The sequence below is a fragment of the Gossypium hirsutum genome, chromosome A01 (assembly GCF_007990345.1).
Source record: "Gossypium hirsutum isolate 1008001.06 chromosome A01, Gossypium_hirsutum_v2.1, whole genome shotgun sequence".
Lineage (NCBI taxonomy): Eukaryota > Viridiplantae > Streptophyta > Magnoliopsida > Malvales > Malvaceae > Gossypium > Gossypium hirsutum.
The window spans coordinates 62600486-62613966 of NC_053424.1; positions in this window are offsets into that span (position 1 = coordinate 62600486).

The window sequence follows — 13481 nt, forward strand, 5'->3', positions numbered from 1 at the left end:
TTTCATATTATTCATTTAGTACCTTAGCAAAATTTGCTATAATGATTAATTTATCCATTTTGAGTGTTGTTCTCAATAAAATTCCATCTTGTCTATTGTGCTAGTCTTTTTCAAACATTTTTTGTTAAAACAATGATTATTAGACTTATAATATTCACATAAAAAAGGTTTTGCATATTACTCTAAAAAGTTTCTAAATAGTACAAGGACCAGAAATAGGACCACTAATTAGAACTAACCAAATTTAAGAGTTGGAAACATCTGAGAAAGAATAGTCCAAATTACGACTATTTCTTCAGGTCCTCTATTAAGGACACCGGCTAAACAAGAAGGCATGGTAGCATATCAGTGATAGAATCTTGATAAATGACGAGCAATGACGACCTAAACTTTAAAGAGAGATCATTCTCAAAAAATGACATTACTGCATTCATGCAAATATTATTCGTACACATCCAAGTAGGAGCATTTGATTCATTCCAATTATCACATCCTAATGGCTTGGCATAAAAGCCTATGAAATGGATTCTACAGGTCATGTTCCCCAAAAAATGGTGTAACAAATCAGATAAACCATAAATCCTATTTCCCTGAAGTTGTAGTGGAACAAGATTAAAGCTACCAGTTACAAATCTTATACCCCTAAAGTTGCAGTGGAATGGATTGAAGTAATTATGGTGAATCTTATCTCCCTGAAGTTGCAATGAAGCAGATTGAAGCCACAAACCTTATCTCCCTAAAGTTGCAGTGAAGCAGGTTGAAGAAAGCAAGTCTTATATTCCTGAAGTTACAGTGGAGTAGCCTGAAGATAGCAAATCTTATTTCCCTGAAGTTGCAGTGGAACATATTAAAGCTACAAACTAAATCTTATTTTCCTGAAGTTGCAATGGAGTAGACTAAAGATAACAAATCTTATTTCCCTAAAGTTGAAGTGGAATAGATTAAAGCTACAAACCAAATCTTATTTCCCTGAAGTCGCAGTGGAGCAGATTAAAGCTACAAGTCTATCCATCTGAAGTTGCAGTGGAGTAGATTAAAGCTAGAAGTCTAGTCTCTCTGAAATTACAGTGGAGTAGATTGAAACACTAATTCCTATACCCCTGAAGATGCAGTGGGATGGAATGAGGTTACTTGAAGAAGATGAGCGCCAAGAAGTCAAGATTTGGCGAGATCAGATGAAATTGGTCCTTCTTAAAAGTCCAATCTGCCCAATCTGTAAACAGCTGTAAACAGCCCAATCTACCCGGGGCCCATGTGAAAATTAAAAACAAAACAAAACCAAATAAATAAATAAAATAAAAAGTCCAAATTTTAAACAGTCCATTTACGAATTAAAACCCAAGACCCTAGCCTAATCCAAACCCAAACTAAACTCAAACCCAAACAGGCCCAAAAATTAAAACCTAAACCAATACCCCATGGCCCAAAACCTAAACACTCAGCCAACCTAGGAAACCCTAGGTCCCCCTTTGCACCGCAACAGATTCATATGGCCGCTAGCTGCCCTCGCCCTCGCCTCTGCGAACGCCACGTCAACCTCTGTACCTGCAAGGACTAAAGCACAATAGACAGAGGCAAAAAAACAGAAAAATAGTAGCAAAACATTGTATTTTTCGGCTATAAAAGCCATGAAACAATCAATGTATTTTTTTTATACATAATATCAAGAGAAAAGAGATATTTAACGTCGAAAATGTGACTTTTTTTCTAATATTTTTACTTGTTTTTAGAAATAAAACAAAAAAAAGCTTATTATTTCCCTTGGATTCTTCGAATTTTGACAGCTTGGCTTTCAAAGGCACTTCAAAGTAGGGTTGAAGAGCCCATTTTTTGCAACGCTGGCCATTTGCTACGGTGGCAGTAAGGCGGATCGCTGAAGGAGCCCGATCGTTAGAGGGGAAGGACATAAGAGAGAGTGAGAGCTCTCAGTTTTTTTTTGAAAAAATGAAAGTGAAAATGATTTTTTTTGGTTTTTCACATTTATATGGGGACTAATATGACGCCGTTTTGAACTTAATTAGCAATGGCCAAAACGATGTCGTTTTATACTAGACCCTGGAAACCCGACCCGCTCCATTTAGGATCCACGTGTTTTCTTTAAAAAATGGGTTATTTACACATTTGATCCCTCCACTTTTTCGCCCATTTCTATTTCAATCCAGTTTTATGTTATTTCATTTTTATTTTTCCCCTTTAATTTTAGTTCGTTTCCAATTTGGTCCCAAGACTGTTTGAAGACGCCGACATCTGAAACGGTGTTGTTTTGGGGACAGGTAATAATTACCCAATTGATCCCCGCCTTTGTTCGCGCATCTAATCCCAGTCCTATTTCCTTTTCTTTTATCTTTTTAAATTTGCCCCGTTTAATTTTAAAATTTTTTTTGGGTCCTTTTTAAGCAGTGCGCATATGGGGAGGGGTTATTTTGCCCATTCGATCTCTGTCATTGTTTTGTGAGTTATATTTTAATCCTTTGAGTACATTTTGATTATTTACAACTTATTCAATTTTGTTTCAATATTCAATGACATACTTGGTTTATTTAATTTCAATCTTTTTTCTTCACATACTGTTTCACTTATTTATTTAGTTATTTATTTTTCCTTAATCTTTAATCAAATATTTTGTTGAGATTCACTCATCTATTCACCTTGTTTATTTAATATTTCCTTGATTACAATTTACAATTGTTCCTTATTTTCTTTTATTTTGCCTTTGTGGTTAATTATTTCAATCGTTTATTAATTTATATTTCATCATTGTTATCGTTATTATTCTTATTATCGTTATTATTATTTTTGTGTCATTATCCTATGTTAGTTATTTCTTATTTGATTATGTAGTACGAATTATGTGATTTTTGTGAATCGTTTTTTTATTAGTATATTCATGTTCTTATTACTCATTAATATAATAATTTTATTCGCATATCATCATTTTAAAAGTATAAAAATACATTTCGTTTAAGTAAAACACTCAATATTATTTCAAAAAGGAAAGTTTTTTAAAATAAGGCAATGTTTCGAATTTTAGAGATTCGAGATAATCATGCCCTAACTTACGGGGTTTCGATTTTTCTTGTTGAGTGTAAATAACCAAATATCCTTTTAAATTTTAAACATGCAAAAATTAAAATAAAGAAAATAAATGCAACATTCCACATTTAGAAACTCGAGAAGGTCGTGCCCTAACTTATGGGGTTTCAATTTTTCCTCGTTGAATCTAAACAACTGAGTATCCTTTTAAAAATCAAAGTACGAATTTTTAAATAAAACAATTAAAAGGCAAGCTTATTTTCAAAGGTTCAAATTTCGTGTCCTAACTTACAGGATATGATATCTTGATGATAAGAAGGCCTTTAAATGTTATTTTAAATTCATTCAAGCTTTTTAAAAGAGGATAATATTTTAACTTCTTTTCGAGTTTTCAACTTTCAACGTTAAGACAGTAGTTAATCAATTAGGTACCAATCTTGGGCGTTACGAGGGTGCTAATCCTTCCTCGTACGTAACCGACTCCCGAACCTATTTTCTCAAATTTCGTAAACCAAAATTGTTGTTTTAATAAATCAAAATGTTTATTAAAATGATCAATCATAAGGTGATCCGATCACACCTTATAAAAAAAGGATTGGTGGCTACTCCCGTTTTCACTTTCAAAATAAAATGTCGACCTCGTTTTCAAAACAAAAAAGGTTTCGACAATTGTCATAAGTATATATATATGATGATACTGTTTCTTGGATGTGGGAATTTGCATGATTTGAATTGATATGTGTGTAAAGTTTAAGTATGATAAATGTTAGTATGGGAATGAGGTGTTGATGGCTTGGTTATGGCTGATTTGTTGTTCGTATGTGCTTGGATTGGTGTTGTATGTTGTTGTGTAGGTATGTGCATGGAAGGGTGACAAAATGGCTTGGTAAATAGCCTTATTTTTGTCCACATGGGTAGACACACGGCTTGCCCCATGGGCATATGTTTAGGCCGTGTGTCCCTTGCACCCTAATTTTTACAAAACAGAATGCTCAGAATTGAGCACACGGGCAGAGACACGGGTATGTGTCTCAGCCGTGTGGACGACACAGCCTCAAACATGGGCGTGTGCCCTGGCCGTGTGAAGTCTGCACCTATTTTATGAAAATTAATTTTCCGCATGGCCTAGCACACGGGCGTGTGACTTGGCCATATGAGCTCAATTTGGTCATGAGTTACAAGTCAAAGAGTTACACGGGGTCAGGACACGGGTGTGTGTAACCACACGGCCTACCCACACGGGCATGTCCCATATCTACACGGGCGTGTGACCCCTGTTTAGGTAAAAAATTTCTTAGTGATGTGAAATTTTCTAAAGTTCTCATTTTAGTCCCGAACTGCCTCCAAAGTATGTTTTTGGCCTTGTAGGTTCGTGTTAGGGACTTTATGTGTTCTTATAAAAGGTTTTAATTTGGACAAAAATTCATGACTTGGAAATGTATGTTTGCTTGTGTTTGAGTCCGGTAATGCCTCGTACCTTGTTTCAGCGTCGAATACTAGTAAAGGGTGTTAAAGAAGCTACCATCCCCTATGTATAACGACTAAGTCTCAAAAAGTCTTCCTCGTATACAGACATTATCTTATCCCTCTATTTTAGCTCGATGAACTCGAGCTTATGAGCTTCAACATATCTCGTGCCTATGTATTTATTCTTAAATGCATTTTGAAAATACTCCAAAGTTATCTTTTCAGCTTGAGTACCTTGAACAATAGATTGCCACCAATAGTAGGCCTCATTTCTAAGAAGCGACATCTTACCTTTCAGTTTCTGTTCTGGGGTACAGTCCAAATCATCTAAAATTTTTTCTGTAGTTGCCATCCAATACTCAACTACTATAGGGGTCGTCCCAACAACTCTCCTAAACACCTCAGCTCTATTAGACTGAAGCCTCACCATTATAAATTTACGACCCCTATTATCAGTTTGGCCTCCAGCGACTCACTGTAACACTCTCAATAAAGCTTGAGATATAGCACCATCAATAAGATCAAGATTAGCTTCCTCATTAACAAATTCTTCAGGCTCCTTACTCACATTATCCACAATAGGATCATTCTCATTAGAATTAACACTAAAGTCTGGCGTAGGCACTTGAGTAGTAGATGACTCATCTTGAGTCGCATGACGGCATGCACCATGTGTTCGTACTCCACAGTTATTCATTGTACCTATTGTTTTATGAAAATCTTTAGTTTCAAAGATACTTTTAATTACTCAAATGTATTTAAAAGATTATGATCAAGTATTTTATAGTATAAGTTTTCAATCTAAATCTTAATAAGTACATCATATAAATAAGAATAAGCATTGGAGTCTTGGAAATTTAGTTTTTAAATTTAATAGCAAAATATTTTTAAAATACTCTTTAAAACATGCATGTAGACGCAATCAAAAAAATCCACAACCCGAGTTTTGAACTCAGCTTTGATACTAATAAATGTAACCCTCTAAACTTGGCCTAGACATTATGGCCAAATTTCAGAAGCCACATTAAAACCGTTGAAAACATTTACTTGTTAAAAGCAACCAGGTTTCAATTGTTTTTATGAAAACTTTAAAATTTAAATACCAAGTAAATTACTTTTTGTTTGAAAAACACTCATTAAAACTTAAATATTTGAAAAGTTCATTATTTTGACAAAATATCGTCTTCAATCATTAAAACAAAAAATTTGGAATATTTTAATTTTTTTAAAAATGATTTTGGTAAAAATCTTTCGTAGCAAACTTTAGAAAAAACTTAGAGAATTATAAATTTATATACTTATTTAAAATTAAATAAAAATCATACTAATTTAAATAAAAACAATTAAAAATATTTATAGGTTCATCAAACATGCATGCATGGCGATTTAAAATTTAAAAGAAAAAATAACCCATAAAAAGTTCAATGTCCAATGTCCAATGTCCAAAATAACAACCCAAATAGTTTATAAACCATTTATTATAATTCCATCCGAGATACTCCTTTGTATGCTGAATCCAAGTCCTATGCTCGTGAATCATTTAAAAAGTTAATAAACTAATCTAGAGAGCTTTTAAACACAGCGTTAATTTTATAACAAATTAAATAACAATAAGTGTAACACCCCTTACCCGTGTTCGATGCCGGAACAGGGTACGAGGCATTACCGAAAAATACAACTGCAATCGTACAAAACCGAGACATGATTTTTACATCCAAATTAAACTTTTTAACTTTCATCACTAAGTCCCTGATATGGATCTACGAGGCCTAGAACATACTATGGAAACTGTCTGGAACTAAACCGAGAACTTTGGAAAACATTGGAATTTTTTTTTTGAAAATAGGGGCATACGACCGTGTCCAAGGCCGTGTCCTTCACACAACCATTCACATGCCACATTTTCCAAACTTAGTCATTACACACTCATTCAACCAACTCATGCCTCTCACAAAATGCATCATCATAACATATAACTTAACTAATATTAGCCAACATCGATGGCCTTATACAAAATGAGTTATCAAATATTAAAGGCCAACATTTTAGGCCAAATAAATTATGACATATAAAAAAATAACCAAGTCCTCTATACATGTCATAATTCAAAATATGAATTTCAAAATACAAAAAGAATGATGATAGTGTGGATGGATCTCCGACGATCTCCGTTCTCCGAACTAGCTTGGTGACACTATAAAATAAGGGAAAAGAGGGGGAGTAAGCATATAGCTTAGTAATTAGGTATGTAAAAAATAAACGAATTATTAACATGCTTTTATAAATCCTCAACACATGTTTTCAAAATAATACAATCATAACTACACATAGATCCACTATTTACTCAAGTTAAAAATATGCTATTTATTTGAGTCACAGTCACTAAATTATTTATATATAGAGCTATGGAACTCCAAATTAAGATCCACTAATTTTTTCAGAAACTAGACTCACATAAAGTCTTACCATAAAAGTTTCAGAATTTTTGGTTTAGCCAATAAGTACAGTTTATTCTTTAAATTCACCCTTGTTTCGTTGTCTAATATTTTCGACCCCTCTTCACTAAAAATTAATTATCTCCTCATACGAGATTCAGATGATGTTTCCATTTGTATCTTTTGAAACTAGACTCATTAAAAATTTTAATAATAAAAATTATAACCCATAATTATTTTTGTACAATTTTTAATGATTTTCCTTAATCAGAACAGGGGATTCTGAAATCATTCTGACTCTGTCTCACAAAAATTCAAATATCTCATAATATGAAATTCTTTTGCTTACACCGTTTCCTTTATATGAAAGTAGACTCAATAAGATTTAATTTCATATCCTATTCAACCTATAATTCAATTTTCACCATTTTTGGTGAATTTTTAAAATCATACAACTGCTGCTATCCAAAACTATTTTATTACTAAATTTCACTCTTTCATGTTTTCTTTGTAGTAACTTTCATTATAACACTTACTCCATATCAATCTTACCAGAGTTCGATCACATATCTAGCACTTTTCTCATAAGTTTACATGCACGTACCTGCACTTATTCATCACAGATTCATATTTGATTACACCTAGCCATTTCCCGTTGAACATATCGGAATAATAACGGATACCCGGTGGCCTGCACATAGTACCACCCTTGTAGTCAAAGCTACCTTCTTCACAAAGTGGCCTTCACATAGTACCACACTTGTGACCAAAACTATCTTTCTTCACAAAGTGTCCTTCACATAGTACTCCACTTGTGACCAAGCTATCTCTACTCAAAGTAGCCTTCACATAGTACCACACTTGAGTCACTAGTGACATGTCACTTGTATCTTATTCTGTTCTTCATGTTCAACCGAGAAATTTCTCAGATTTTCATACTTGTCAATTTCATTCAATATTCAGCCACATTTCATAAAACATAATAAAATGTGATAACGTAAGTAAAAACAATGCACTATTTACATACAAACTTACCTCGGTGCAAAATATGACGAATTTGTAATTTAGTCCACAACCATTTCTTTTCCCCGATCAAGGTCAATTCCTCGTCTTTCTTGATCTATAATAACACATTTAACTCATTTAATACTCACATTATTCAGTTTAGTCCAAAAATCAAACTATGAAAAATTATATTTTTGACCCTAAAGTTTTACATATTTATAATTTTGCCCCTAAGCTTGTAAGATGAAAAACACTTATTTTTCTCAAATCCTAAGCCTAGCAGATTTATATTCTCTATTATAGCAACTCACATTTTTCACTAAATCACATTTTCTACACATAATTTTACAACTTTTACAAATAGGTCCTTTTATGCAATTTCATCAAAAATCACTTAGTAAAAGTTGTTTATCACACCCCAAACTTTCATATTCTTCCATAAAACATCAAAACACATGCAAGTCATCCATGGGTAAATTTTTAAACACAAACCCTAGCTCAAAATATGGTGGAAATAGCTAAACCAAGCTACGAGGATTTCAAAAATGTAAAGAACATTAAAAACGGGGCTAAAACGAACTTACAATTGAGCTTGGAGGCTTGGAAAACCCTAGACATGTCTTCCAAATGTGAAATTTGGCCAAGGGGTTGAAGATGGAGAAAAATTGGCTTTTAATTTTGTTTTTAATTCATTTTAATTACCAAATGACCAAATTACCCTTAATGAAAAACTTTAGAAATATCCCAAACCATGTCCATTATTGTCCACCAACTTAACCAATGGTTTAATTACCATTTAAAGACCTCCAATTTAAAATTTCATAACAATTGGACACCTCTAACATATAGAACTCAACTTTTGCACTTTTTACAATTTAGTCCTTTTGACTAAATTGAGTGCCCAAACGTTGAAAGTTAAAATGAATTTTTCACAAAATTGTTCCGTGAAATTGTAGACTATAAAAATATAATAAAAGTGAACTTTACTATGTCGGATTTGTGGTCCCAAAACCACTATTCTGACTAGACCCAAAATAAGGTTGTTACAACTCTCCCCCCTTTAGGGATTTTCGTCCCCGAAAATCTTACCCGTAAAGAGGTTTGGGCACTATTTTCTCATGGCTTCCTCTAGTTCCCACGTAGCGTCTTCTACTCTATGTCTTTGCCACAACACTGTCACTAAGGCTATACTTTTATTTCTCAACTGTTTAACTTCCCGAGCCAAAATCTTTATCGGTTCCTCATCATAGGTGATCTCCAGCCAAATTTCAATCTCTGTAGGAGAAATCACATGTGAAGGATCGGAACGATATCGTCGTAACATCGATACATGAAACACATTATGAATTCTTTCTAACTCTGCCGGTAAAGCTAATCGATACGCCACTGGTCCAATTCTTTCAATAACCTCATACGGCCCAATGAAATGCGGACTCAACTTGCCCTTTCGGCCAAATCTTAAAATTTTCTTCCACGGAGATACTTTCAGAAACATTTTATCACCCACATGAAATCAATCTCTTTTCTTTTCAAATCTGTGTATGACTTTTGTCGATCTGAAGCAGCTTTCAAACAATCATGGATTACTTTCACTTTCTCTTCAGTTTCTCTAACCAAATCAACCCTATGAATTTGTTTCTCATTGAGCTCCGTCCAATAAAAAGGAGTTCGACATTTGTGACTATACAATGCTTCGTACAGTGCCATCTGTATACTTGATTGAAAACTATTGTTGTAGGCAAACTCGACCAAAGGTAGATATGTCTCCCAACTACCTTCGAATTCTAAAACACAACATCGGATCATGTCTTCAACAACTTGAATTACTCTTTCGGATTGACCGTTGGTTTGCGGATGAAACGCGGTACTAAAATTCAATTTCGTAGCCAAGGCTTCTAGCAACTTTTTCCAAAACCTCGAAGTGAACCTCAGATCTCTATCCGAAATAATTGACATAGGCACTCCGTGCAATCTCACAATTTTAGCAATATACAACTCAACCAACTTATCAAGTATGTAACGGTATAAAGTGAGCCGATTTCGTCAATCTATCAACCATAACCCAAACGACATCTTTCTTTTTCGGAGTTAGAGGCAAACCTGCCACAAAATCCATTTCCACTTAGGAACCATCACTGGCTGAAGTAAACCCGAAGTTACTTGATGCTCGGCTTTCACTTGTTGGGAAATCAACACTTTGATACAAATTCAGAAATATCTCTTTTCATACCTGACTACCAATACAATTTCTTCAAATCATTATACAATTTTGTACTACCTGGATGAACTGATAAACAACCACTGTGTGCCTCATGTAAAATTTTTCGAATCAACTCATTATCTTTCAATACACATACCCTATCACGAAACATCAAGCAGTCATCTGATCTGATTCGAAAATCTGAATCACAACTCGATTCCACTGAGCTCTCTTAGCTTGCAATTCACTATCATTCTTCTAAGCTTCACAAATTTGCTGAAGAAATAACGGTCTAGCCCTCAACTTGGCCAAAATCGAACCATCATCACACAAAGCCAAACTCGTTCTCATAGCTTTCAAAGCAAACAAGGATTTTCTGCTCAAGGCATCAACGACAACATTCGCTTTTCCTGGGTGGTAATCAATCACTAGCTCATAATCTTTTATTAATTCAAGCCATCTCCATTGTCGCAAATTCAAATCCTTTTGATTCATCAGATACTTCAAGCTCTTGTGATCGGTAAAGCTTCAACATTTTTCACCATACAAATAATGACGCCAAATTTTCAGAACAAAGACGAAGGTAGCTAATTCCAAGTTATGCATCAGATAATTCTTCTCGTGTGGTTTCAACTGTCTCGAGGCATAAGCTACCACTTTGCCATCTTACATCAACACACAACCAAGACCATTCAATGACACATCACTATAAATCATGAACTCTTTCCCTGTCTCAGGTTGCACCAAAACAGGTGCATCAGTCAATAATGCTTTCAATTTCTCGAAACTTTGCTGACATTTATCGGTCCATTCAAACTTAACATTCTTTTGCAGCAACTTAGTGATAGGAGAGGCAATAATTGAGAATCCCTCGACAAAACGTCTATAATACCCGGCTAAGCCCAAAAAGCTTCTAACCTCGGATACATTCTTTGGTGGTTTCCAATCAACAATTGCCGAAATTTTGCTCGGATCAACCCGAATACCATATCCTAAAACTATGTGTCTGAAAAATTTGACTTGACGAAGCCAAAACTCACTTTTACTAAACTTAGCAAATAGTTTCTTTTCTCTCAAAACCTGGAACACAGTTCTTAAGTGTTCGGCATGCTCGAACTCATCTCGGGAGTAAATTAGGATGTCATCTATAAACACAACTACAAACTTATCCAAATGCAGTCGAAAATTTTGGTTCATCAAGTCCATAAAAATAGCCAGAGCATTCATTAAACTGAAAGGCATCACAAGAAATTCATAGTGTCCATACCTCATTCTGAAAGCAGTTTTTGGCACATCGACTCTTTAACTCTCAATTGATAGTAACCGGATCTCAAACCGATCTTTGAAAACACTGTCGCCCCTTTCAATTGGGCGAACAAATCATCAATCCTCGGTAACGGATACATGTTCTTTATAGTCACTTTGTTGAGTTGACAGTAGTCAATACAAAGCCTCATAAATCCATCTTTCTTCTTTACAAACAGTATAGGAGCACCTCAAGGAGAAAAACCCAGTCTCACAAATCCCTTATCTTTCAATTCTTGCAACTGAGCTTTTAATTCTTTCAATTCAGTCGGAGCCATTCTATATTGAGCAATCAAGATTGGTGTAGTCCTAGGTAATAAATCAATGGCAAATTCAATCTCTCTAATCGGAGGTAACCTAGGCAATTCTTCCAAAAACACATCTGAGAATTCACAAACTACCAGTACTGATTCAAGTTTATATCATACATTTCAGTATTCAACACATACGCAAGATAAGCTTCACACCCTTTTCTCATGTACTTCTGAGTAGACATGTGAGAGATCACCATAGGCAATTTATTTGATTAATCTGTTTCAACCAAAGAATCTCACCATTTTCACATTTCAACTCAAGGGTTTTCTATTTACAATTTACCTTGGCATCATGCAATGTCAACCAATCCATACCCAAAATAACACCAAAGTCATTAAATAGCAACAATATTAGATTAGCCGGAAAACAGTGACCTTGAATCATCAAAGGACAATTCTTGCAAACCTTATCAACTAACACATATTTGCCTAAAGAGTTTGACATTTTAATCACAAATTCAGTAAGTTTAATAGGCAAACTCTTACTAGATACTAAATTCACACAAACATAAGAATGAGTAGACCCAGGGTTAATCAATGCAATAACATTAATATCATAGAAAGAGAATGTACCAGTAATCACATCGGGAGATGACGCATCCTCACGAGCCGTATGGCATAAGCTCTATCGGGTGCTCTAGCTTCTGACCTCACAGCAGAATCTTTCACTACACTTTTACTGCTAGCTCCACTTTCGGCATTTCTCGGTGGTCTACCTCTTCTGGCAGTATTACCCTGTCTAAACTCTAAATTTTTCTTCTTCGACCTTCCTAGGGCAATCTTTAATGTAGTGCTCTCAAGAACCACATTTGAAACAAGCTTGGCTAATTAACCAACGCTCACCAAAATGTTGCCTACCACAATGCTAACACTCAGGTTTATTAGACCTCATATTACCCACACCTGCCATTGAAGTAGCTTGAGCTTTAGAACCCAAATATGGTCTCCCACGGTCTCGATACGAATACCCAGCTGAAACAGTTAATCAAGGATTCAACTCTTTGGACTTCTTTGACTGAGATTGGAATGACTTACTCATTGGCCTTTTTCTTGCATCTCGGGCCTCAATCACAACTTTTTTCTTTTCTTTGTTCAGTTCTTTGGCCTTGCAAGCTTGATTAACTAACACAATGAATTTTTTCAATTCTAAAATCCCAACTAACAATCTAATGTCCTCGTTTAACCCATCCTTGATCTCTTGCACATAATAGCCTCGGTAGACACACATTCCTGGGCATACTTGCTGAGTCTAACAAATTCATGTTCATATTCTACCACAGACATTTTACCTTGCTTCAGCTTGAGAAACTCTTTCTGTTTCTGATCAATGAACCGCTGGCTTATGTACTTATTTCTGAATTCCTCCTAGAAAAAACCCAATGTAACCCTTTCTTTCGGAACCACAGGTACCAGTGTCTTCCAGAAGTAATATGCCGAGTCCCTCAATAAAGATATAACACACTTTAAACATTCTTCAGGAGTATAAGAAAGTTCATCAAATACCCGAATAGAATTCTCAAGCCAAAACTCTGCTTTCTTGGGATCATCATCTATATTAGCCCTGAAATCTTCAGCCCCTTGCTTTCGGATCATATCAACCGGAGGCTTATTCAATCTTACCAAATCAACACCTTGAGGAACTATAGGGACCGGTTGGGGAATAGGATATGGTGGAGGAGGTTGAGCATTTGAATTTGCTTGAAAAAATTCAATATACCAAAT